Genomic DNA, 26565 nt, shown 5'->3' on the forward strand with positions numbered 1-26565 from the left:
ACACTGCCCTTAATCGTAAATCGGCAAAAAACTAAAAAGGGTGAATAGTTGACACCACACAAGCGTGCAGCTACGCGTGTGGTAGCCCGTGTGACTAAACATGGGTGTGTGATCGATGAGGCTGACTGTAATAGTTCGATTTTGGGGCTAGTCAAAATAGTGGTCTCAAGACCACAAATCTGAAGTCAGAGAAATTATTTTATTATTAATATAGAGTCATAGGATGTTTATGTTAGTGCATGAAAAATTTGGTGAGCTAATTTTCTCGTTTGTGAGCCCAATTGCGAAAAAAGACTAAATTGCATAAAGTGCAAAAGTCCTAATTTGATAGATAAATGTGTTATTTTTTTTAGAGAATCAAAATTAAGGGATTTTAAAGGGCAATTAGACCCTTTAAAAGGAGCATAGCCGGCCATAGAGTCAAAGAGGAGAAAAAATTTTAAACTTTGGTAGATTATGTAGCTTATTTTGACCAAAAATAGAAATAGATAAATAAGGATGATATCGTCCCTTCTCATCTTCTTCCTCCACTGAAATTTTCAGAAAAGAATGAGGTTTTAAGAGCTTGAAATTTTAGCAACTTTAAGCCTTCACAAATCAAGAAATACCGAATCTCAACCTAGACCGAGGGAAAGCCAAGCTAATCGACTAAGTCGACTAGTCGCCACATTTTGTAATCCAAGATATGTTGTATGTAAATAATACAACTACTTTGATAATATATGTGTTTGAATTGTATCGAAATTATTATAGCATAAATTGCTTGACTTGTGGAAATGAGAAATTTTGATGAGAGTAGAGATAGTAAAATTCTTGTTGGAACCCTAGGGAAATAAATCAGATATTCATGACATAACGATGGGGGCATTTGTGAGAGCTAGTGTAAGACCATGTCTGGGACATGGCATCGACATTGAGATGAGTGCTAGTGTAATACATGTTTGGGACATGCATCAGCCTCGAGATGTAAGCCAGTGTAAGACATGTCTGGGACATGCGCTGGCTACAAGATGATAGTCAGTGCAAGACATGTCTGGGACATGGCTTCGACTTGAGATATAAGCCAGTGTAAGACCTTGTCTGGGACACGGCATCGGCATCTTTCCCCATGTTTGAGGCTATGGTATATCCAATAGCATTCCAAATGGTTCAATGGTAGAAGTTCTGATTTCTAGTTAATGAAGAAAGTATAACCGTGTTGTGAGTGATACATGTACCTATTTGGTATGTATAAAATGTGAGCCACATTATCTACTGTATGATGTGTATTGAGTATTGATGAGTAAGTTTTGCTTATGCCCACTTGTGTATTATGATACTTGTTGATGAATAGTAAAGTATTGTTGTATAATTATTTATATGCAACTTACTAAGCTTTATGCTTACTCCTTCTCCTTTCATTTTTCTTATAGCGTCATCTATTTAGCTCAAGGATCAATGGAAGTCAGAGATATCGATCAGACTATCAATCAAATCATTCGGTATAGTTTGATTTATATTTTTGTATAGGGCATGTATAGGGAACTAGACTTGAGTTTTATGTTTTTATTAATTTGGCCAAATGTGTTGGCTTGGGATAAATTCCTCATTTTGTATTAAGCTTTGAATGATGGCTAATATTCATTTTGATATATGCGAATGGTGTTTTGATCATGGATGAGTAGAATGCACAAATGAAGTGTTATCTATTGTGGCTGATTTTATTGCATGAAATAATCTTGTACTGGTTTTGTTGTTTTCGTGTAGGTTGTGTAAGTAAGGATGGCAAAAAGGCTTCGTAAATAGCCTAATTTTGTCCACACGGCGAGCACCATGGGCGTGCTGCCTAGCCATGTGTCCCCTGCATGTAAAAATTTCAAGTTAGTATGCATGATAGTAAACACACGGGCAGAGACACGACCATGTGTTTCAGCCGTGTGAAGGGCACGGTCTAGCACACGGGTGTGTGCCTTAGCTGTGTGACCCTTATGAAATGCTAAAGTTAGGAACAAAATGTCCAAGTTTTTGCACATTGGCTTAGACACAGGCGTGTCATGGCCGTGTGAAGGACACGGGCCAAGGACACGGGCGTGTGACAGGTTGCGTGAAAACCCCTGTAGGTGTGCATTTAGAATTAATTCCACATGGGTGAAAGACACGGGCATGTCCTTATTTTTCTTAGGTCATGTGAGACACATGGGCTATTAGCACGACCATGTTGGAATGGTAACACGGGTGTGCTGCCGCTCCCACACGGGTATGTGCCCCTGTGTCAAGTGACATTTTCCTATAGTTGTCAAGAAGACCCGGATTGGTCCTGAATGATCTCCGATGTGTGTTTTGGGCCTCGTAAGCCCATGTTAAGAATATATTGATAAGTTTAAGAATGTTTTAAATTTTTCAAGTCACGAAGACTCAAAATTGGTTGTAAGTATGAGTTCAATTAGGTAACGCCTCATATTTTTCCCCGGCATAGGATACGGGTATGGGGTGTTACATTTAGTGGTATCAGAGCATGGTTTAGTCAGTTTTAGGACTAGCCTAGCATGATGTACGAGTTCAGCTATACATGCCATAACTATATACTGATAGTGTGACGATTACTAATGATTATAAATTATGTTTTTATATAGTAAATGGATCCTGATAGAGCCACGACGAATGACGTGAAGAGTAATGTGCTGGCTCCCGCTGGAGGGACCGCGCCAGTTGAGAGTGAGCCCATGACTATGGGCCAAGGCAGAGGGGCCAGGGAAGCCTATCTCTGAACGATGGATGCTTGGTATATGGAGTTTGTTCGTGCGAACCCAAACACTCTACCTCTCCCACCTCTTCCGATTCCTCAGTATGCTCTAGTAGCTCCACAAGGTACGTACATAATTAGGAGAGAGAAGCCTCCGGTAGACAAGATCTAAAAAAAAGGGTAGAAGAATTTCGGCCAAATCTGGATGACGACCTGAAGAAAGTAGAGTTTTGGTCAGAGAATATCATCAGGGTATTCGATGAAATGTCATGCACGTTTGAAGAGTGCGTGAAATGTGTCGTCTCTCTCTTGCGAGATTCGGCTTACCAGTGGTGGAACACACTCGTGTCTGTGGTACCAATAAGGAGAATAACGTGGGAATTCTTCCAAGAAGAGTTTCTAAAGAAGTATATTAGCCAGAGGTTCATAGACTAGAAAGGAAAGAATTCCTAGAGTTGAAGCAATGAAGTAGGATAGTGACAGAGTACGAACAAGAATTTATAAAACTTAGCAAATATGCGCGAGAGTACGTATCCTTAGAAGCCGCCATGTGTTAGAGGTTCGATGATGGCCTCAATGAAGATATCCGAGTGTTTGTTGGTATTTTAGAGATAAGAGAGTTTGTAGTGCTAGTCGAGAAAGCATGCAAGGCAGAGGAGCTAGTAAAAGAAAGGAGGAAAGCATCTATAGAATCGCGGGATTCAAAGAAGAGACAGATGGGGAAATCACATCAGTTCTCATCTGAAAGGACAAGTCGATCGAATGCTTTGGTGGGGTTTTTGAATAAAATCAAGAACCGACAAAACGCAACTTCTAGAGCTCAGACCACTTCTGTTGTGAGTATCGGTAGTGCTCCGCCAATTAGGCCAGAATGTTCATAATGTGGTAGATGCCATTTTGGTGAGTGCCGAGGTAAAGAAAGGGGGTGTTTTAAATGTGGGTCACTAGACCATTTCATCCGAGACTGTCCCGATGTAGAAGAGGGAGGGAAAAAGTAAGAAGTGAAGGCAAGTAGTGCTCCATTGAGGAGTAGACCACAAAAGAACCCCGGAAGTGGGGCTTCTAACAGAGGTGCACCCAAAGTTGCTGCAGTGAGGTCCAAGGGCAGAGCACCTACAAGGACTTACGCTATTCATGCCCGTGAAGAGGCAGAGTGTCCCGATATGATTACAGGTACCTTTTCTATCCATGAAATATCTGTTGTTGTTTTAACAACTCGGGGTTGACCTACTTCTATTTTTGTATGGAATTGATATCTCGTATGAACATGTTAGTAGAGCCCACAGAATTTGTGATAAAAGTGTCTAACCCCTTAAGTAAACATGTGCTTCTAGACCAAGTGTGTAGAAATTGTCCTTTGATAATTAGAGGTTATTGTTTTCCGGCTAATTTGATGTTATTGTCGTTTGATGAATTTGATGTGATCCTTGCGATGGATTGGTTAACTTCTCATAGTGTTGTAGTGGACTGTGGGAGAAAAGTTATTGAGTTGAAATGTGAAGACGGGAATGTCCTTCAGGTTGGACCAAATGAACCGAATAAACCTCCTATGGTGATGTTGTCTTTGGTTGCTGAAAAATATTTGAGGAAAAGATATAAGGTTTATCTCGCTTTTTGTTGAATACCCAAGTGTCTGAGTCAAATATTGAACTGGTACCGGTGTTTTGTGAGTCTATAGATGTGTTCCTAGAAGAGTTACCTGGATTACCTCCAGCTAGGGAAGTTGAATTTGGTATCAAGTTGGTCCTTGGTATGACATCTATCTCAATTGCTCCTTATAGAATGGCCCCAACAGAGTTGAAAGAGTTGAAAGTACAGCTACAAGAGTTAACGGATAAAGGTTTTGCGAGACCTAGTTATTCACTGTAGGGTGCACCAGTGTTGTTTGTGAAAAAGAAAGACGGGTCGATGAGGTTATGTATTGACTATAGACAGCTTAATAAGGTAACTGTGAAGAACAAGTATCTTTTGCCAAAGATTGATGATCTATTTGGTTAGTTGAAGGGAGCCACGATGTTCTCCAAGATAGACTTGAGGTCTGGTTATTATCAGTTGAGAGTTAAAGAACAAGATGCACCAAAGACTGCTTTTTGGATGAGATACAGGCATTATGAGTTCCTATTCATGCCCTTTGGTTTGACTAATGCCCCGACAGCGTTTATGGATTTGATGAACCGCGTTTTTTGACCGTATCTGGATAAGTTTGTAGTCATATTTATTGATGACATATTGATTTACTCGAGTGATGAGGGTGAACACGCTGAGCATTTGAGAACTGTGTTACAGACCTTGAGAGACAAGAAATTGTACGCCAAGTTCAGTAAGAGCGAATTTTGGCTTAAGGAGGTTGGATTTTTAGGACACATTGTGTCAGGTGATGGGATTAGAGTTGACCCAAACAAGATCTCGACTATTGTTGAGTGGAAACCGCCGAAGAATGTGACTGAGGTTCGAAGCTTCTTGGGCTTGGCTGGGTACTATAGAAGGTTTTTTCAAGGTTTTTCTATGATCGCTACTCCAATGACGAGGCTATTACAGAAAGATGTCAAGTTCAAATGGACAGAAAAGTGCCAACAAAGTTTCGAGAATTTAAAGGCTTTGTTGACCGAAGCACCAGTGTTAGTGCAACCGAATTTGTGATATATAGCGATGCCTCCTTGAATGGTTTGGGGTGTGTGCTCATGCAATAAGGCAAGGTTATAGCCTATGCCTCAAGACAACTAAAGCCACACGAGAGAAATTACTTGACCCATGACTTGGAACTAGTTGCTATAGTGTTCGCATTAAAGATTTGGAGACACCATTTGTATGGTGAGAAGTGTCGAGTATTTACCGATCACAAGAGTCTTAAGTACTTAATGACTTAAAGGGAGTTGAATCTACTGTAACGACGATGGTTAGAGCTATTAAAGGATTATGAGTTGATTATCAACTACCACCTGAGAAAGGCGAATGTGGTCGCCGATGCATTGAGTAGAAAATCATTATTTGTGTTGAGAGAGTTGAACGCCAATTTAGCATTGTTAGATGATGGTTTGGTTCTGATAGAGTTGAGAGCTAGACCGATGTTTCTGTAAGAAATCCGTGAAGCTCAAGACGGTGACAAAGATTTGCAGGTTAAGAGAACTCAGTGTGAGTCGGGGATTGAACCCGATTTTTAGATTGGCACCAATGGATGTCTAATGTTCAAAGATAAAGTTTGTGTACCCAAAGATAATGAGCTTATTCAGAAGATTCTTCGAGAAGCACATAGTGGTTGTTTGTCAATCCACCCGGGTAGTGTGAAAATGTGCAATGACTTGAGGAAAATGTACTGGTGGTCGGGAATGAAAAGAGACATTTCAAAACTCGTTTCCAAGTGCCTTGTGTATCAGCAAGTGAAAGCTAAACACTAAGTACCTTCAGGTCTACTTCAACCTATCACAATCCCCGAGTGGAAGTGGGATCGGATTACCATGGATTTCATGACGGGTTTGCCATTAACACCAAAGAAAGGATGCTCTTTGGGTTATTGCGGATAAGCTAACAAAGTCGGCGCATTTTATACCAGTGCGTACCGACTACTTCCTTGAAAGATTGACTGACTTATACGTAGCCGAGATCGTGAGGCTTTATGGAGTGCAGTTATTGATTATTTCAGATCGAGACACGAGATTTACCTCGAGGTTTTGGAAAAAGTTACAAGAGGCACTAGGAACAAAGTTGAGTTTTAAAATGACATTTCACCCGCAAACCGACGGACAGTCGTAAAGAGTGATTCGGATCTTAGAGGACATGTTGTGGTGTTGTGTTCTCGAGTTTCAGGGAAGTTAGGTGTGACAACCCGTTTTTGACCCGATTTGAAATGGTGGTTTCGGGACCATATTTTTCTATTTGTTTAATTTATGTGAATTTACATGTGTGAAATTTTTGGGACTTAATGTTGTCGTTTGAGTGCCTAATTAAATAAAAAGACCTAATCGCGTAAAACGAAAATTTGATGGTTAAATGTGAAAGTGCCTAATTGTGGTTGTCTTTATAATATAAAACATTTATGTTGTAATTATACCTTTGAAATTTTGCATGGATGATTGTGGACTTGATTTAGTGGATTTGGAATAAAAGTAAAAAGGCTAAATAGGTAATTTAATAAATTATGTAATAAAAATAACATAAAATATGAAACAACATTGCATGTTCATCTTTTTGCCGTGAATAACAAAAGAAAAAAAAGGTGTTTAAAGGTTCGGCCTAGGTTAAAACTCAATTCAAGGTTAGTTTTAACTTAGTTTTTGTTAATTTTTACGTTTTTGAGATCGTTGTTTCGAATACTACCAAACCCATGCTTGAATTTATGATTTTTATGTATATTTTTAGTTTTACCGTTGTTGATAGCTTGATGAATTTTGTGTTTGATGATGTTAAATAAAAGTCATGTGATGGATTAACAAGTTTTTGTATTGGAATTTTGATGAAATTGAGTAAATAGGGTTAAATCGCAAAGTGTTTAATTAAGGGACTAAATTGTGAAATAAACGAAATGTGAGGACTTGTATGTGTATGGGGAGTATTCGACCTCAGCATGGCATGGGAAAATTATGCTTGTTTTGTGTTTTGTGAATTTTGGATTAAATTGCTAAAAGTGTAAAATGTCTGGAGCAAAAGTGCAATTTGCCCATTTATTTGTTTTTGAATGAATTTGATCGAATATTTGATTAAATAAGTTTAATTTATATCAATTTAGATCAAGAAAAAATAAAATCAGATTTGGATCGAGGGAAGACCAAAATAGTCGGATAATCGATTAATACTATTCGTCGATATCCGAGGTAAGTATTTAAGCAATTAAACATCGTTAATTTTGAATATAAATTAGTTTAATATGCTGATTTGGAATTCAAAGATTTATAGTAGAGTTAGCCGAATATGATTAAGCATGGAAATAATGTATTTGAGTTTAATTCGACTGAGTTATAACATTTGAAAGTCAGTATGAACTATATGGAATATCTAGAATTTTCGATCTATGAATTGTTTATGAGACAGCTTTATAATAGTGATATTCGGGCTTTGAGCCTAGCAAGCCTTGTGCTGGTGAATTAAATCGGGCTTTATGCCTAGTAGGCCTATTGCCGGTGTATAAAATCAAACTTTGAGTTTAGCAGGCCTTGTGCCGGTGTGTGATACAGGCTTAGGCCTAACAGACTTTATGCCGGTGAATTATTATAAGTTTATGCCTAAAAGACTTTATGCTGATGTGGTAATTGAATATGTTAAACTAGCTAAAACGACCAGGGACGCGATAGTTGGTTACCTATTTGAAAATAGGATGAATTGATTTCTTGATATGTGATGAAAAATGATACATGAACTTGTTGTAGTATATGTGTTAATATGAGAAATATATCTGGCCTTATAGTTGTATATGGAAGTAATGTTAAATTTTGAGTGATGAATACATGTCTATAAATATATCTGTATATTCGATTATATAAGACAATATGGTTTTAAATTTTGAGAATATATTGATGAGGTATACATGTATATTCGGCCAAGGAGAAATTGTTCTATAAAAGTATATGCTATATATGTATGGAATTAAAAGCTTGAAATTATATGTGATTACGAATGTATAAGTTGATTTATTTAATTGAAATGATCTGATAATTGAGATGTTATTATACATTAATTGTTTAATTTGCTTAAGGCTTACTAAGCTAAGTTAGTTTACTCTGTATATGTTTTTTATATAATTGTTTTTTTTTAGATTTTGGAGGTCGTTACATGCTCGGGGATTGTCAGTGAAGTCATCCATACTATCGTTCAGTTTGGGTACTTTTTAAAAAAATTAAATCTCAAATATATGGCATGTATAGGATAATACGTGTATGTTAAATTTTGAAGCATGTATATAACTAAAAGCAATGCGAAAATGGCTTGTTTATGAAGTTAATTTCGGTTTCATGCTATGATTAACTTGTGGTTCGATATATATTTTTTGGTTTTGATGATTCGGTCAATGTATATAATATGTTGTGTACTTGATATGTGTTGGAAAAAGCTTGGTTATCTGCATTCAACATAAGGTAAGTAATGGATGTTATTTGATATATGCATAATTTATATATGTGGAGTATTTGATATATGCAAGATGAAATGACTAATGTGATTCGGTATAATAATTGTATAAATGATAGACTATAGTCGTATGTATTATGTTTATCTTGATTAGGTTGAATGGATTTAGAAATGCATATATGTATGCTCGAATGATGAATTTGAGTGAGAACGATGCAGGTCTTTTGAATTGGTTTTAAAGATTCCTTTGTTCTACACTTATGCCCAAATGATATGTTAAGAAAATAATAGGTTGGTTATTATTAAATAAATAGGTAAAATGGCACTTATTTTTATGCAAGAAAGAATTGACCATATTAAAATGCTATGTGAGTTAGTAGTCAAACATTTAATTATTTAGATGAAATTATAAATTTGTTTGACCATGTTTTATCTTACTAAATCTTTATATATATGTTATTATATTTATGCTAAGTAAGATAAATTTGAAATTTTTGGCATGGATGTGTATACAATATGATTAATGATGAAAGTTCGATTTGTAAATTAGTTAATCACTTTCTATATTTATACAAGTACAAAAATGACGTATATGATTATGTGATTGCATGATAGCTGTGATTTGGTCTGGTAATACCTCGTAATCTATTTCGGCGACGGATACAGCTTATTGGTGTTACATTTTATTGGTATCAGAGCTATGGTTTAGTAGATTCTAGGACTACCGTAGCACGTGTGAGTCTAGCTATACATGCCATATTTTATACTATGATAGCGTGATGACTACTGACAACTGAAAATGTGTTTTCATATAGCAAATGGATCCTGATCGAGCCGTAGCTGATGATGTTGAGAGTATAGCACCTGCTCCCGCGCAAAGGATAGTGCCAGTTGATTCTCGGTGGAATTTGGGTAGCCATGAGGGGGAAGCTAAACAGGCCTTCTATCAAATGATGAATGATTGGTTTACTCAATATATTCGAACTAACCCGGCTGTACAACAACCTCCACCCCCGATTAATCCATCTTCGATACCTGTTATACCTCAAGTGAGTGATCCATTGAGATTGCTTAAGCCACCTATTGATAAAATCAGAAAACAAGGGGCTGAAAAGTTTAAAGCTACTGATGATGACGATGCTCAGCAGGTTGAGTTTTGGCTTGATAATACTATCTGTGTGTTCAATGAGTTATCTTGTATCCGGATGAATGTTTAAAGTGTACCATATCTTTATTACGAGACACTGCATATAATTGATGGAATACACTAGTATCAGTGGTTTCGAAAGAGCGAGTGACTTGGGAATTCTTTCAGACTGAGTTCTGTAAGAAATACATCAGCCAGAGATTTATCGACCAGAAACGTAAAGAGTTTCTGGAGCTAAAACAAGGTCAGATGACTGTGACAGAATATGAGCAGAAATTTGTGAAACTTAGTCGATATGCCCGTGAATGTGTTTCAACTAAAGCTATCATGTGTAAAAGATTCGAAGACGGTTTGAATGCAAACATTAAACTACTTGATGGCATACTTGAGATAAAAGAGTTTGTAGTATTGGTTGAGAGAGCCTGCAAAGTCGAAGAACTTGCGAAAGAGAAAAGAAAAGTTAATTTTGAAGCTAGAGATTCTCGTAAAAGATCATCATGTAAAACTTTTCAGTCTGCATCAAAGAAGTTTAGAGATGATTCTGGTGGATCTAAGGCTACTGTGGGCTTTTCTAAACGAGATCGAGACCGACCCCCTGCGAGTTCACGAGCCACTTCGATAGCTAGTGTTGGCAATGTTCGACAGAATAGAGTCGAGTGCAAGCATTATGGTGGAATTCTGGAGATTACAGATTGCATGATCAGTTTTGTTTTAAATGTGGATCGATGGATCATTTTATTCGAGAGTGCCCGATGTTAGTCGAGTAAAACGCTATTCAGAGTGAGAGGCAAGGAAATGTGCTAGTGTGAGGCAGACCACCCAGAAATACGAGTAGTGTGAGTGGCATTCAAAGAGGAATGAAAGATACAATAGTTTGATCTGAGGCTCGTGCACCTGCTAGAGCATATACTATACGCGCTCGCGAGGAGGCTTCTACACAAGATGTTATTACCTATACTTTCACTCTTTATGATATTAGTGTTATTGCATTGATTGATCCTGGTTAGACTCATTTATATGTGTGTGAGACATTAGTATCCAATAAGACTTTTTTTGTTGAGTCTACTGAGTTGGTGATTCGAGTATCAAACCCCTTGGGCCGGTGTGTTTTGGTTGACAAAGTGTGTAAAAACAGCCCGTTGATGATTCGAAATTCATGCTTTTTGGCTGATTTGGTGTTGTTACCTTTCAATGAGTTCGATATAATTTTGGGTATGGATTGGCTGACTTTGCACGATGTCGTTGTTAATTGCAAAAGAAAGACCATTGATTTGAGATGTCAAAATAACAAGATTATTTGGATTGAATCTAATGATCTGAATGGTTTACCAGCAGTAATATCTTCAATGTTTGCTCAAAAGTATGTGAGAAAAGGTTGTGAAGCTTACTTTGCTTATGTGCTTGATAGTAAAGTGACTGAAAAGAAGATTGAATTCGTACCAGTTGTGTGTGAGTATCCGGACGTGTTTCCTGAAGAATTGTTGGGTTTGCCACCTATCCAAGAGGTAGAGTTTGGTATTGAGTTAGTATCAGGGACGACTCCAATTTCAATAGCTTTGTACTGGATGGCACCTACTGAATTAAAAGAGTTGAAAGCACAATTGAAAGAGTTAATTGATAGAGGTTTTGCACGACCGAGTTTTTCTCCTTGGGGTGCGCCATTTCTATTTGTGAAAAAGAAAGACGGAACTATGAGAATATGTATTGATTGTCGCCAGCTCAATAAGGTGACTATAAAGAATAAATATACGTTGCCACGAATTGATAACATGTTCGATCAGTTAAAAGTGGCTTCAGTGTTTTCGAAGATAGATTTGAGATCGGGTTATTATCAATTGCGAGTCAGAGACTTCGATGTGCCTAAAACTGCTTTTAGAACGAGGTATGGACATTATGAGTTTCTGGTTATGCCGTTCAGACTTACTAATGCACCTGCTGTTTTTATGGATTTGATGAATTGGATCTTCAGGCAATATTTAGATCGGTTTGTGGTTGTATTTTTAGATGTCATTTTGATCTATTCATGTGATGAAACTGAACATGCTGAACATTTGAGATTGCTATTACAGACTTTGCGAGATAAGCAATTGCATACGAAGTTCAGTAAATGTGAGTTCTGGTTAAGCGAAGTTAGTTTTCTGGGCCATGTTGTATTAGTATCGGGTATTCGGGTTGATCTGAGCAAAATTTAAGCTATACTTGATTAGAAACCTCCGAGAAATGTTTCTGAAGTCTGAATTTTTCTGGGACTTGCTGGTTACTATAGACGCTTCGTGAAAGGTGTCTCTATGATTGCAACCCTGATAACGAAGCTATTACAGAAAGATGTTAAATTTGAATGGTCAAAAAAGTGCCAGAAAAGTTTTGATCAGTTGAAAGCCCTTTTGACAGAAGCTACAGTGTTAGTTCAGCCAAAATTGGGTAAAGAATTTGTTATTTATAGTGATGCATCTTTAAATGGTTTGGGTTGTGTTTTGATGCAAGAAGGAAAAGTTATAGCTTATGCCTCTAGATAGTTGAAGCCACATGAAAGGAACTATCCCACACACGACCTAGAATTGGCAGCTATTGTGTCTGCATTAAAAATTTGGTGTCACTATCTGTTTAGTGAGAAATGTCATGTTTATTCTGATCACAAAATCCTGAAATACTTGATGACTTAGAAAGATCTAAATTTGAAATAGCGTTGATGGTTAGAATTACTAAAAGACTACGAGCCTGTGATTGACTATCACCCGGGAAAGGCTAATGTTGTTGCTGATGCTTTAAGCCAGAAATCATTATTTACTTTGCTTCCAGTGAATTCACATATGGCTATGTCTGATGATGGCTCGATAATAGCTGAATTGAAAGCAAGACCATTATTTGTTCAACAAATTTGTGATGCCCAGAAGGTTGTTAATGAGTTGATAGTAAAATGAGCTCAATGTGATTTAAATCCTGATTCAGAGTTCGAGTTGATGCTGATGACTCTATGAGATTCAGAAACTGAATATGTGTTCTGAAGAATTCAGAGTTGATACAGATGATACTGAATGAAGCTCATAATAGTCGATTATCTGTTCACCCGAGTAGCACGAAAATGTATAACGATCTAAAACATCATTATTGGTGGTATGGCATGAAACAAGACATTTCTGACTATGTTACGAAATGTTTAATATGTCAGCAAGTAAAAGCTGAGCATTAGGTACCTTCTGGATTGCTTTAGTCTCTCATGATACCTGAATGGAAATGGGACCGACTCACAATGGATTTTGTATCCAGTTTACCGTTAACATCGAGCAAGAAAGATGCAATCTGGGTTAGATGCAATCTGGGTTATTTTTGATAGATCCGTACTGATTATTCGCTTGATAAACTTGCTGAGTTATACGTTTCTCAGATCGTGAAATTACACAGGGTACCTATTTCTATTGTTTTGGATGGAGATCCGAGGTTTACATGCGGCTTTAGAAGAAACTTCAAGATGCGCTAGGTATTAAACTGCATTTTAGCATTGATTTCGATCCTCAGACAGATGGTCAATCCGAAAGAATCATTCAGATACTTGAGGATATGTTGAGATGTTGCATTCTCGAGTTCAAAGGTACATGGGATTGATACTTGCCTCTGATTGAATTTGCGAACAATAATAGCTTTCAATCAAGTATCAAAATGGCACCTTACGAGGCTTTGTACGGTCATAGATTTCGTACACCTTTATATTGGACTGAGCTCAGCAAGAATAAGATACACAGGGTTGATTTGATTAAAGAGATAGAATAGAAAGTAAATGTGATCCACGAAAGTTTGAAAGCAGCATCAGATTGACAGAAATCGTACGTTGATTTGAAACGTAAAGATATAGAGTTTCAGATCAGGGACAAAGTGTTTTTGAAAGTCTCGCCGTGGAAGAAAATACTTAGATTCCGGCGTAAAGGCAAATTGGGTCCGAGATTTATTGGGTCATATGAGATTATTGAGTGAATTGGGCCGGTTGCGTACAAATTGTTGTTGCCACCTGAGTTAGAAAATATTCATAATGTATTTCATGTTTCGATCCTTCGGCGATATAGATCCGACCCCTCGCATGTGATTAGTCCATAAGAGATTGAGATTTAGTCAGATTTGACTTACGAGGAAGAACCGATTCATATTTTGGCTCGCGAGATTAAAGAATTACGAAATAAGAAAATTTCGTTCGTGAAAGAGCTATGGCATAAACATGGGGTTGAGGAAGTAACTTGGGAGTTAGAGGATTCAATGAAAGAAAGAACGTTATCCTAACCTATTCATCGGTAAGTTTTTGGGGACGAAAATCCTTAAAGGGGAAGAGTCCTGACAACCCGATTTTGACCCTATTCAAAATGGTGGTTTTCAGACCATGAATCTGAGTTAGAAAAATATTTTAATATTTTTCTATGTGTTTAATTTATGTGAATTTTCATGTGTGAAATTTTCTTGACTTAATTATGTCGTTTGAGTGTCCGATTAAATAAAAAGGCTTAATCGCGTAAAATGAAAATTTGATGGTTAAATGTGAAAATTCGTAATTGTTGTTGTCTTTATAATATAAAGCATTTATGTTGTAATTATACCTTTGAATTTTTGCGTAGACGATTGTGGATTTGATTTAGTGGATTTGGAATAAAACTAAAAAGGCTAAATAGGTAATTTAATAAATTATGTAATAAAAATAACATAAAACATGAAACAAGATTGCATGTTTATCTTTTTGCCGTGAATAACAAAAGAAAAAAAATAAAATGGTGTTTAAAGGTTCGGCCTAGGTTAAACCTCAATCAAGGTTAGTTTTAACTCGGTTTTTGTTGATTTTTACGTTTTTGAGATCGTTGTTTCGAATACTACCAGACCCATGCTTGCATTTATGATTTTTATGTATATTTTTAGTTTTGCCATTATTGATAGTTTGATGAATTTTGTGTTTGATGATGTTAAATAAAAGTCATGTGATGGATTAACAAGTTTTTGTATTGGAATTTTGATGAAATTGAGTAAATAGGGTTAAATCGCAAAGTGTTTAATTAAGGGACTAAATTGTGAAATAAACAAAATGTGAGGACTTGTATGTGTATGGGGAGTATTCGACCTAAGCATGGCATGGGAAAATTATGCTTGTTTTGTGTTTTGTGAATTTTGGATTAAATTGCTAAAAGTGTAAAATGTCTGGAGCAAAAGTGCAATTTGCCCATTTATTTGTTTTTGAATGAATTTGATCGAATATTTGATTAAATAAGTTTAATTTATATCAATTTAGATCAAGAAAAAATAAAATCAGATTTGGATCGAGGGAAGACCAAAATAGTCGGATAATCGATTAATACTATTCGTCGATATCCGAGGTAAGTATTTAAGCAATTAAAAATCGTTAATTTTGAATATAAATTAGTTTAATATGCTGATTTGGAATTCAAAGATTTATAGTAGAGTTTGCCGAATATGAGTAAGTATGGAAATAATGTATTTGAGTTTAATTCGACTAAGTTATAACATTTGAAAGTTCATATGAACTATATGGAATATCTAGAATTTTCGATATATGAATTGTTTATGAGACAGATTTATAATAGTGATATTCGGGCTTTGAGCCTGGTAAGCCTTGTGCTGTTGAATAAAATCGGGCTTTATGCCTAGCTGGCCTATTTCCGGTGTATAAAATCAAACTTTGAGTTTAGCAGGCCTTGTGCCGGTATGTGATATAGGCTTAGGCCTAGCAGACTTTATGCCGGTGAATTATTATAAGTTTACGCCTAAAAGACTTTATGTTGATGTGGTAATTGCACTCGTTAAACGAGCTAAAATGATCAGGTACGTGATAGTTGGTTACCTATTTGAAAATAGGATGAATTGATTTCTTGATATGTGATGAAAAAGGATACATGAAGTTGTTGTAGTATATGTGTTAATATGAGAAATATATTTGGCCTTATAGTTGTATATGGAAGTTGTAACATCCTGATTTTCGGGTTTTTTCGCGATTCTTGATAGTTTAAGTAAGTTTCTAAAATTTGGTTTGTGATTATGGGATTCATAATTTGGGTATGTAAATGGGCTTATGGAAGGCCCATGAGATGGCCAAAACCCAGGGGAATTTTTAAATTTTGGACTTAGGAGTTAGGGGTTCTGGCTAGGTACCCTTATATAAAGTTGTGGGTAAAATGTATCACAAAAAGAGATTTAGTACAGTGGCAAAGGTGACGCCACTAAGCTCCTGAAAAGGTGGCGTGTGGAGCATAAGGGAAGACAGGGGATCGATTCCCTGTGTTGGCAAGTAAGAGTATTTATTTTTATGTGCAGGAAGGGTAAGTGTTGGAATCCAAGTGGATTCTGTAAGAGGAGAGTTTGGATCATGTCAAATGCATGGATTAAGGAGGGATAAGGGGAGAGATTTTAGGGATTTGATATGAAGATAGAGTTGGCCGAATAAGGAAGATTGGAGGGGGGAATTTCGGCAGAGAGGTTTAGTTAGGGATTTTCGGCACTTAGGTATTTTTGTGCCGTTTTCTCCATGGAGGATTAGTCTTTTTCTCTCTTTTTCTTTTGCAGCCGAATCTACCATCTTTTCTTCCTTCTCCTTCTTTCAAACCAGCCCACTATTTCCCTCCATTCACCATTGTTTCTTTCCTTTATCTCTACTTTTGCCGAAATACCGCAAAAGCCGAAATCAGTGAAGATAGGGGGTGCCGATTCTTTGTGACCAACAACCTTTTCTTTCGTTTTCAATTGTTGGCGTTCAATTCCTTTACCTTTTAGGCGTACGGATTCAAGAGAAGAAAGACTGTGGTAAGTGCTCAAACTCTAGATACTCTTAGAGTAACTGTTGGCAAAAGCCGAAACCCTATAATTTAGGGAGGTGGCCGAATATGGGTATAGGTTTTTGGGGGTTCTTCTTTTAATATTTTTATGGTTTCTATAGTGGAGGAGCACTAAGGCGTAGTGTCGACTTGATTCAGCTTGGATCTCCGGAGTGGCTAGACCTAGTCATCAATCTCGGCAAGGTAAGATTCCTAAGGCCATTATGGATGGTGGCCGAATGTGTAAGTACTAATATAAGATGGTTCTTTTTTGAGTCAATTAATGGAAGCTGATTTATTAACGATGGAATATAGGAGAAATTGTGTAGGAGATCTCGTCGAGGAATATCGCCAAACAGGTGTGAACGAACCCTCTTTCACGAGCTTAAAGCGATAAATGCCGAAAAGCCAAAATGCCAAAATTCTAGCATTTTGAGGACTCGCGAGCAAGCGAACGCTCATTAGTTAGTTAGATTCGTTGAGATGATGATCAGGAACATTGGAAACGGTAAGAACGTGATTTTTGGCATTCATGGTAAGTTGGGCCTCGAGGGGCTGCAATAGGGCCCAATAGGCTTTCGGGCCCATTTGGGTAAAATTGGTAGAAAATGGAAATCTGTTAAATTGCATGTTTGTAACACCCCGAACCCGAGACTGTCACCGGAGTCGAACACGAGGTGTTAACAGACTTTAAAAATTTTCCAGACACTGCCAATCTGCGTAATAGTCGCTTTAAAAATCATATCTTGAGTTCAGAAACTCGGAATCCAGTTCCGCAAATTTTCACTGAAACTAGACTCATATGCCCATCTACATATTTTTTTCTAGAATTTTTGGTTGGGCCAATTAGTACAGTTTATTAGTCAAAGTCTCCCATGTTACAGGGATCGACTACACTGACCTTTGCGCATTACGACTTGGATATCTCCCTCTACAGGGCTTCAATATTGATACCGTTTGTTTCTATAGAAACTAGACTCAAATAGGAATCTATACATATATTTCTTGACTCCAAATTGTCTCTGGTTAAATTGTAATGAATTTCCAAAGTCGGAACAGGAAATCCAGAAACCGTTCTGGCCCTGTCTCACGAGAACCTGAATATCTCTTAACATACTGTCCGTATAATTGTTTCGTTACTTTCCTATGAAAATAGATTCATCAAGGTTCGTTTACATAATTTATTCACTATTTAATTCCATTGCTACTATTTTTAGTGATTTTCCAAATCTACATCACTGCTGCTGTCAGCATCTGCCTTTAAGGTAGACTTTACCTATTTCATGGTTTCCATGATTCAACTAGCCCTTTTTGCATAAATAGCACAATTTATAATAGTGATTAACCATTCCCATGGCCAATCCTTGTCAAGCATATCCACACCAAATGATTATAACATTATACTCAAACACATATAAGCCATTTTCGCATGGCTATCCAAAATTATACAAGTCCAAAGGGTCCACGACCCACAACAAACGGGTAGTCCTATACATGCCATTTCGAAGTTCAACCAAAATTGTACCAAAAGGGGGGGGCTTTGATAGTGTGGGCGACTTTGACTTCAAGATCCCGAGTCCGATAGCTGGAGAACCAAATCTATAAAACAGAGGAGCAATGAAATGGAGTAAGCAATTTATGCTTAGTAAGTTTTGAGCAAGGAATTCCAGCACAACAAAAGTATAGCATTCATATAGCTAAACGGATAATTTCATATGCACAAATTTTCGATATCATACTTGATTCACATTACCAACCCTTATGTACATACACAAAAGATCAACTTAGCCAAAGGCCAGTAGCTCGTTTATCAACTGAGCGAATACTTATTTGTAAGGGCTCAACTAAATTCAAGCACATACGAAACATACCTCAATGTTGGGATGTTTCTAGAGTATTAACTGAAATTTTTACAGCAAGATCATTCATTCCCAAATCACGTACCTTCTGAATTTAACCGGATATAGCTCCTCGTTCAAATGCCTTCGGGACATAGCCCGGTTATAGTAACTCGCACAAATGCCTTCGGGACTTAACCCGGATTTAGTAACTCGCACAAATGCCTTCGGGACTTAACCCGGATTTAGTAACTCGCACAAATGCCTTCGGGCTTAGCCCGGAATTAGTATCTCGTACAAATGCCTTCGGATCTTAGTCCGGATTGGTCAGTTAGCACAAAGCCTTCGGGACTTAGCCCGGACATCATTCAAATAACCATGCACATTTAACAATAAATCATGGCACATTCGTATTTCATTTTCGTTAGCAAAACTCAAACACAAGACACTTATCATTCTTGTAATTTCGGCTCAATAGCCACACACAAAGAGCATGATTTTGATTTGCTTAAAACATGATCTAATCAAATCTTAATTTAAGCTCTCTTACTCAAGAACTTACCTCGGGTGTTGTCGAACGATTACGATAGCTATTCGACCACTTTTTCCTTCCCTTTATCGGATTTATTTCCCCTTTGCTCTTGAGCTTAATTAAACAAATAAATTGATTTAATCATTTGAGCATCGAAAAGAGGAACACAAGGCACTTAGCCCATATTTATACATTAGACATTAAAGTCACATATGTACGGAATCATGAATCAAACTCAACATTTTAGCTAATTTTTTTTCCCCTTGGCCGAATATGCATGTCTATTTTGGGGCCGATTTCAACACTTAATACATTCTACAAGTTGGTCACTTGTATTGACTAAACACCCTTTTGTTTCAAGTTCAAAACTTGGCTAATACACACATATATACACTAGTAAAGCATCCTCTCCCTTTCCATCAATTTAACACATGCATTACTCATTAATATACAAAAAATTATATTCGGCCTTAGCACACAACTTGCTAGCCGATTCTTCTCCATCTAGCAACCAATGCACATATGTGCTCACTCAAAAATGCTAAAAAGAAGATTCAAGAATCATCAATCCACCATCACATGCATCATTACAAAGCTTTACACTTAGCATGCAAATGACATCAACACAAATCCACCTTAGCCGAAACTTAACTCATCTTCATGCCTCATCACCACAACATCAAACATCAACCAAGAATGATGCATCCATGGCCGAGTGTCATTTCCATCACATAGCAAGATTTAGACCATGGGCTAGGTAGAACTCAAGCTAACAACTAAAACATGCATGCATCTCATGGAACATCATCAAACATACCTTAGCCTAGCTACATGCATGGCCGAACCTCTTCAACCTTTCTTCTTCCTTCCTCCTTAAAATTTTTGGCCAAGGATGAACCAAAGGATGAGCACTTTTTTTTTGTTTTTCTTTCTAGTTTCGGCAAAATGGGGGGGGGGGAGAAACAACCACACACTTTTTTTATTTTCATCATATTCCCTTTCATTATTTAATTTCCATGCTCATTATTTTATTTTTTTTCCACCCATGATGCACCAACCCAACATGTCTATGACATGTCTTGCCCATCACACTTGGTCTACCATGCTTGTCATGGCCGGCCACTACTAATAGGGGGGAAATTGACATGCAAGTCCCCCCTTTTTCAACATGCACTAATAGGCCCTTATGCTTTGACCTATCACATTTCAAAATTTTCTCACATAAGTCCTATTGACTAAATTCACATGCAATCGACTAAATCGAAGCTTGAAATTTTCACACATTCATAATTACATATTCTAGACAATAAATATCACTTTCAAACATTTCGGTGACTCGGTTTAGCGGTCCCGAAACCACTTCCCGACTAGGGTCAATTTTGGGCTGTCACAACTCTCCCCCACTTAAGAAATTTTCGTCCCCGAAAATCTTACCGGTAAATAGGTTTGGGTATCGTTCTTTCATCGAGCTCTCGGTTTCCCAAGTAGCTTCCTCGATCCCGTGTTTGAGCCATAACACCTTAACTAACGGAACCCTTTTTTTTCGCAACTCTTTCACTTCACGAGCTAGGATACGAATCGGTTCTTCTTCATAACTCAAGTCAGATTGAATTTCAACTTCTGAGGGATTAATCACATGTGACGGATCGGATCTATAACGTCGAAGCATCGAAACATGAAAGACATCGTGAATCTTTTCAAGTTCAAGGGGCAAAATCAATCTATACGCAATCGGACCAACTCGTTCGGAGATTTCGTACGGCCCAATGAATCTCGGGTTCAACTTGCCCTTACGACCAAATCTGAGTACCTTCTTCCAAGGCGAAACTTTAAGAAACACTTTATCTCCCACCTGATATTCAATGTCCTTTCGTTTCAAATCCGCATACGATTTTTGACGATCTGTGGCTGCTTTCAGACTTTCACGGATTACCTTTACTTTCTGTTCGGCATCCTTAATCAAATCAACTCCGAAAATTTTACTTTCACCGAGCTCGGTCCAAAACAATGGTGTACGGCATTTACGACCGTACAAATCCTCGTAAGGTGCCATCTTAATACTTGATTGAAAACTATTGTTGTAAGCGAATTCAATCAAAGGTAAATACCGTTCCCATGAGCTACTGAACTCAAGGATGCAACATCTTAACATATCCTCAAGTATCTGAATTATCCGCTCAGATTGACCATCGGTTTGGGGATGAAAAGCAGTGCTAAAATGCAGCTTGGTACCCAAAGCTTCTTGCAATTTCCTCCAAAATCGCGAGGTGAATCTCGGATCTCTATCTGACACGATAGAAATAGGTACCCCGTGTAATCTCACAATCTGAGAAACATACAATTCGGCTAGTTTATCCAATGAAAAATCCGTACGCACGGGGATAAAGTGAGCCGACTTAGTCAGTCTATCAACAACAACCCAAATCGCATCCTTCTTACTTGCTGACAATGGCAGTCCGGACACAAAGTCCATTGTGACTCGATCCCATTTCCACTCGGGTATCATGATCGGCTGAAGTAATCCTGAAGGCACTTGATGTTCCGCTTTCACTTGTTAACATATTAAACATCTCGAAACAAAGTCGGAGATGTCTCGTTTCATACCATGCCACCAAAACCAATGTTTCAAATCGTTGTACATTTTCGTACTCCCCGGGTGAATTGACATTCGGCTACAATGGGCTTCGTTCAGAATCATCGAAATGAGTTCCGAATTCCTTGGAACACGCAAACGACTTCTGAACCTTAAACAATCATCATCATCAATTTGAAACTCCGATTCCTTGTTCGGAGCACACTCAGCCCGTTTTGCAACCAATTCATCATCAACTTTCTGGGCTTCACGAATTTGATGAATCAATAATGGTTTGGCTTTTAATTCAGCTACTAACACATTGTCGGGTAGAACAGACAAGTGCACATTCATCGCTCGTAAAGCAAACAATGATTTCCAGCTTAAGGCGTCCGCAACCACATTAGCCTTTCCCGGGTGGTAATCAATGACAAGCTCGTAATCTTTCAACAACTCAAGCCAACGTCTTTGTCGCAGATTTAAGTCTCTTTGAGTCATCAAATATTTGAGACTTTTGTGATCCGAAAATACATGGCACTTTTCACCAAATAAGTAATGTCGCCATATTTTTAAAGCAAATACGATGGCAGCTAGTTCAAGATCATGGGTCGGATAATTTTTCTCATGTGGCTTTAATTGTCTCGACGCATAGGCCACCACTCGACCTTCTTGCATCAATACGCAACTCAACCCAAGTAGGGATGCGTCACTATAAATGACAAACTCTTTGCCCGATTCGGGTTGCACTAAAATTGGAGCTTCAGTCAAATAAGTTTTCAGTTGATCGAAACTTTTCTGACATTTATCCGTCCATTCGAACTTAACATCCTTTTGAAGTAGCTTCGTCATTGGTGTGGCTATCATCGAGAAACCTTTTACAAATCGTCGGTAATAACCGGCGAGCCCCAGGAAGCTCCGAACTTCGGTAATATTTCTTGGAGGCTTCCAATTAAGTATGGCTGAAATTTTGCTCGGGTCAACTCGAATACCCGATGCGGATACCACATGACCCAAGAAGCTAACCTCTCTTAACCAGAACTCACACTTATTGAACTTAGCATATAACTGCTTCTCCCGCAAAATTTGCAACACTAGTCTTAGGTGCTCAGCATGTTCGGTCTCATCTCTTGAATAGACCAAGATGTCATCAATGAACACAACTACGAACCGATCCAAATATGGTCTGAAGATCCGATTCATCAAATCCATAAATACCGCAGGGGCATTAGTGAGCCCAAACGGCATCACTAAGAGCTCGTAGTGACCATATCTCGTTCTGAAGGCAGTTTTGGGTGTGTCCGAATCTCGAATTTGCAACTGATAATAGCCCGATCTCAAATCTATTTTGAGAACACTGAGGCTCCCTTCAGTTGGTCGAACAAATCATCGATACGCGGTAACGGATATTTGTTCTTTATCGTCACTTTATTCAGTTGACGATAGTCAATGCACAACCTCATGGTTCCGTCCTTCTTTTTCACGAACAATACTGGTGCACCCCAAGGTGAGAAACTTGGTCGAGCAAAACCTCTATCCGTCAATTCTTGCAACTGAGCTTTCAACTCTTTTAACTCGGTTGGAGCCATGCGATACGGAGCCATCGAAATCGGCGTAGTCCCAGGTACAAGCTCAATACCAAACTCTATCTCCCGAACAGGTGGTAAACCCGGTAATTCTTCAGGAAAAACATCCGGGTATTCACAAACCACTGGCACAGATTCGGGTTTCTTTTCTAATTCTTTGTCATCAAGTACATACGCAAGGTATGCTTCGCACCCTTTTCTTACATATTTCTGGGCCAACATTGCTGATATTACAGCTGGCATCCCCTCCAAGTCCGTAGACTCAACTCGGATTACTTCGTTATTTGCGCACCTCAAATCAATAGTCTTGCTTTTGCAATTCACAACCGCATCATGCGCGGTCAACCAATCCAAACCAAGAATAACATCAAATTCATCAAACGGCAAAAGCATCAAGTCCGCCGGAAAATAGGAACCTCGAATTACTAGGGGACATTCCTTACACACTTTGTCGACAAGCACGTAACGACCCAAGGGGTTTGACACCCGAATTACGAACTCAATAGACTCAATAGGTAAAGTCTTACTGGATGCTAAGGTTTCACATATGTAAGAATGAGTAGAACCGGGGTCAATCAAAGCAATTACATTAGTATCAAAGAGAGTAAAAGTACCGGTAATAACATCAGGCGAAGAAGCATCCTCGTGGGCACGTATAGCATAAGCTCTAGCAGGCGCACGAGCCTCAGATCTGGTCGTAACATCTCTAGATCCTCTCTGACCACCACTAGCATTGCCCGTATTTCCAGATGGTCTACCTCGAGCAGTGGTAGCACCCGGTTTCCCACTCTGATTTACATTCTGTTCAGACAACCTCGGGCAATCTTTAATGAAGTGGTCAACTGATCCGCACTTGTAACAGGAGCGGTCAGGGAATCTACAACTCCCCGAATGCCATTTACCGCAATATCGACATTTCGTTCTGTCTCGACGTTCATTCCCAACACTGGCGACCGAAGTGCCTCGTGTACCCACAGGGGGTCAATCACGATCTCGTCTAAAAAGGCCCGAAGTGCCTCTCGACCAGCCCACATCATCTCGAAATTTCTTCGATGCCTGTTGAAGAGACTTTCTCGAAGATCTTTTACGAAACTCTCCAGTTCCACATCAACTTTTTGTTTTTCTTTTCTAAGCTCTTCGGCTTTGCAAGCTCGCTCGACAAGTACTACGAACTCTCGTATTTCAAGAACGCCAACGAACATTTTTATATCTTCATTAGCCCATCCTCGAAGCGTTTACACATGATAGCCTCGGACGAAACACATTCCCGAGCGTATTTGCTAAGTCTAACAAATTTTTGCTCGTAATCAGTAACCGACATGGAACCTTGCTTAAGCTCAAGAAATTCCTTCCGTTTTTGATCAACAAATCTCTGACTGATATACTTTTTCCGAAACTCAGTTTGGAAAAACTCCCAAGTTACTTACTCTCGGGGCACAACAGAAGTCAGAGTACTCCACCAATAGTAGGCAGAATCACGTAGCAAGGAGATAGTACACTTTAGGCATTCATCGGGTGTACAAGATAGCTCATCGAGTACCCGGATAGTGTTGTCCAACCAAAATTCAGCTTGCTCGGCATCGTCGCTATCCGTAGCTTTAAATTCAGTAGCCCCATGTTTTCGGATTCTGTCAACTGGGGGCTTATTTGACCTTATTTGGTCAGTTACCGGAGGTATTGTAGGTGCGGGGTTGTATTAGTCGGGAAGGGAGGTTGTGGAACAGCCGTATTAGTTCGAATGTATTGGTTGAACCAATCATTCATCACGCTATAGAAAGCTTGTCTAGCTTCATCATTCGGGTTACTAGCATTAGGTTGAGAGTCCGCCGGCGCTGTCCCTTGTGCGGGAGCAGGCGCTACACTCTCAAGATCATCAGCTACCTCTCGGTCGGGATCGGGATCCATTACTATAAATAAACACATTTACAATTTTCAGTAATCACCACACTATCAAATAATCACATAAAATGGCATGTATAGCTAGACCCAACGCATTACGGTAGTCCTAGAATCGACTAAACCGTAGCTCTGATACCAATCAAATGTAACACCCCGAACCCGAGACCGTCACCGGAGTCGAACACGAGGTGTTAACAGACTTTAAAAATTTTCCAGACACTGCCAATCTGCGTAATAGTCGCTTTAAAAATCATATCTTGAGTTCAGAAACTCGGAATCCAGTTCCATAAATTTTCCCTGAAACTAGACTCATATGCCCATCTACATATTTTTTCTAGAATTTTTGGTTGGGCCAATTAGTACAGTTTATTAGTCAAAATCTCCCATGTTACAGGGATCGACTACACTGCCTTTGCGCATTACGACTTGGATATCTCCCTGTACAGGGCTTCAATACTGATGCCGTTTGTTTTTATAGAAACTAGACTCAAGTAGGAATCTATACATATATTGCTTGACTCCTAATTGTCTCTGGTTAAATTGTAATGAATTTTCAAAGTCGGAACAGGAATCCAGAAACCGTTCTGGCCCTGTCTCACGAGAACCTGAATATCTCTTAACATACTGTCCGTATGATTGTTTCGTTACTTTCCTATGAAAATAGATTCATCAAGGTTAGTTTACATAATTTATTCACTATTTAATTCCATTCATACTATTTTTAGTGATTTTCCAAATCTACATCACTGCTGCTGTCAGCATCTGCCTTTAAGGTAGACTTTACCTATTCATGGTTTCCATGATTCAACTAGCCCTTTTTGCATAAATAGCACAATTATAATAGTGATTAACCATTCCCATGGCCAATCCTTGTCAAGCATATCCACACAAATGATTATAACATTATACTCAAACACATATAAGCCATTTTCGCATGGCTATCCAAAATTATACAAGTCCAAAGGGTCCACGACCCACAACAAACGGGTAGTCCTATACATGCCATTTCGAAGTTCAACCAAAATTGTACCAAAAGGGGGGGCTTTGATAGTGTGGGCGACTTTGACTTCAAGATCCCGAGTCCGATAGCTGGAGAACCAAATCTATAAAATAGAGGAGCAATGAAACGGAGTAAGCAATTTATGCTTAGTAAGTTTTGAGCAAGGAATTCCAACACAACAAAAGTATAGCATTCATATAGCTAAACGGATAATTTCATATGCACAAATTTTCGATATCATACTTGATTCACATTACCAACCCTTATGTACATACACAAAGATCAACTTAGCCAAAGGCCGGTAGCTCGTTTATCAACTGAGCGAATACTTATTTGTAAGGCTCAACTAAATTCAAGCACATACGAAACATACCTCAATGTTGGGATGTTTCTAGAGTATAACTAAATTTACGAAATT

Source organism: Gossypium hirsutum, chromosome A06 (genome assembly GCF_007990345.1).
Source record: "Gossypium hirsutum isolate 1008001.06 chromosome A06, Gossypium_hirsutum_v2.1, whole genome shotgun sequence".
NCBI classification, from domain to species: domain Eukaryota; kingdom Viridiplantae; phylum Streptophyta; class Magnoliopsida; order Malvales; family Malvaceae; genus Gossypium; species Gossypium hirsutum.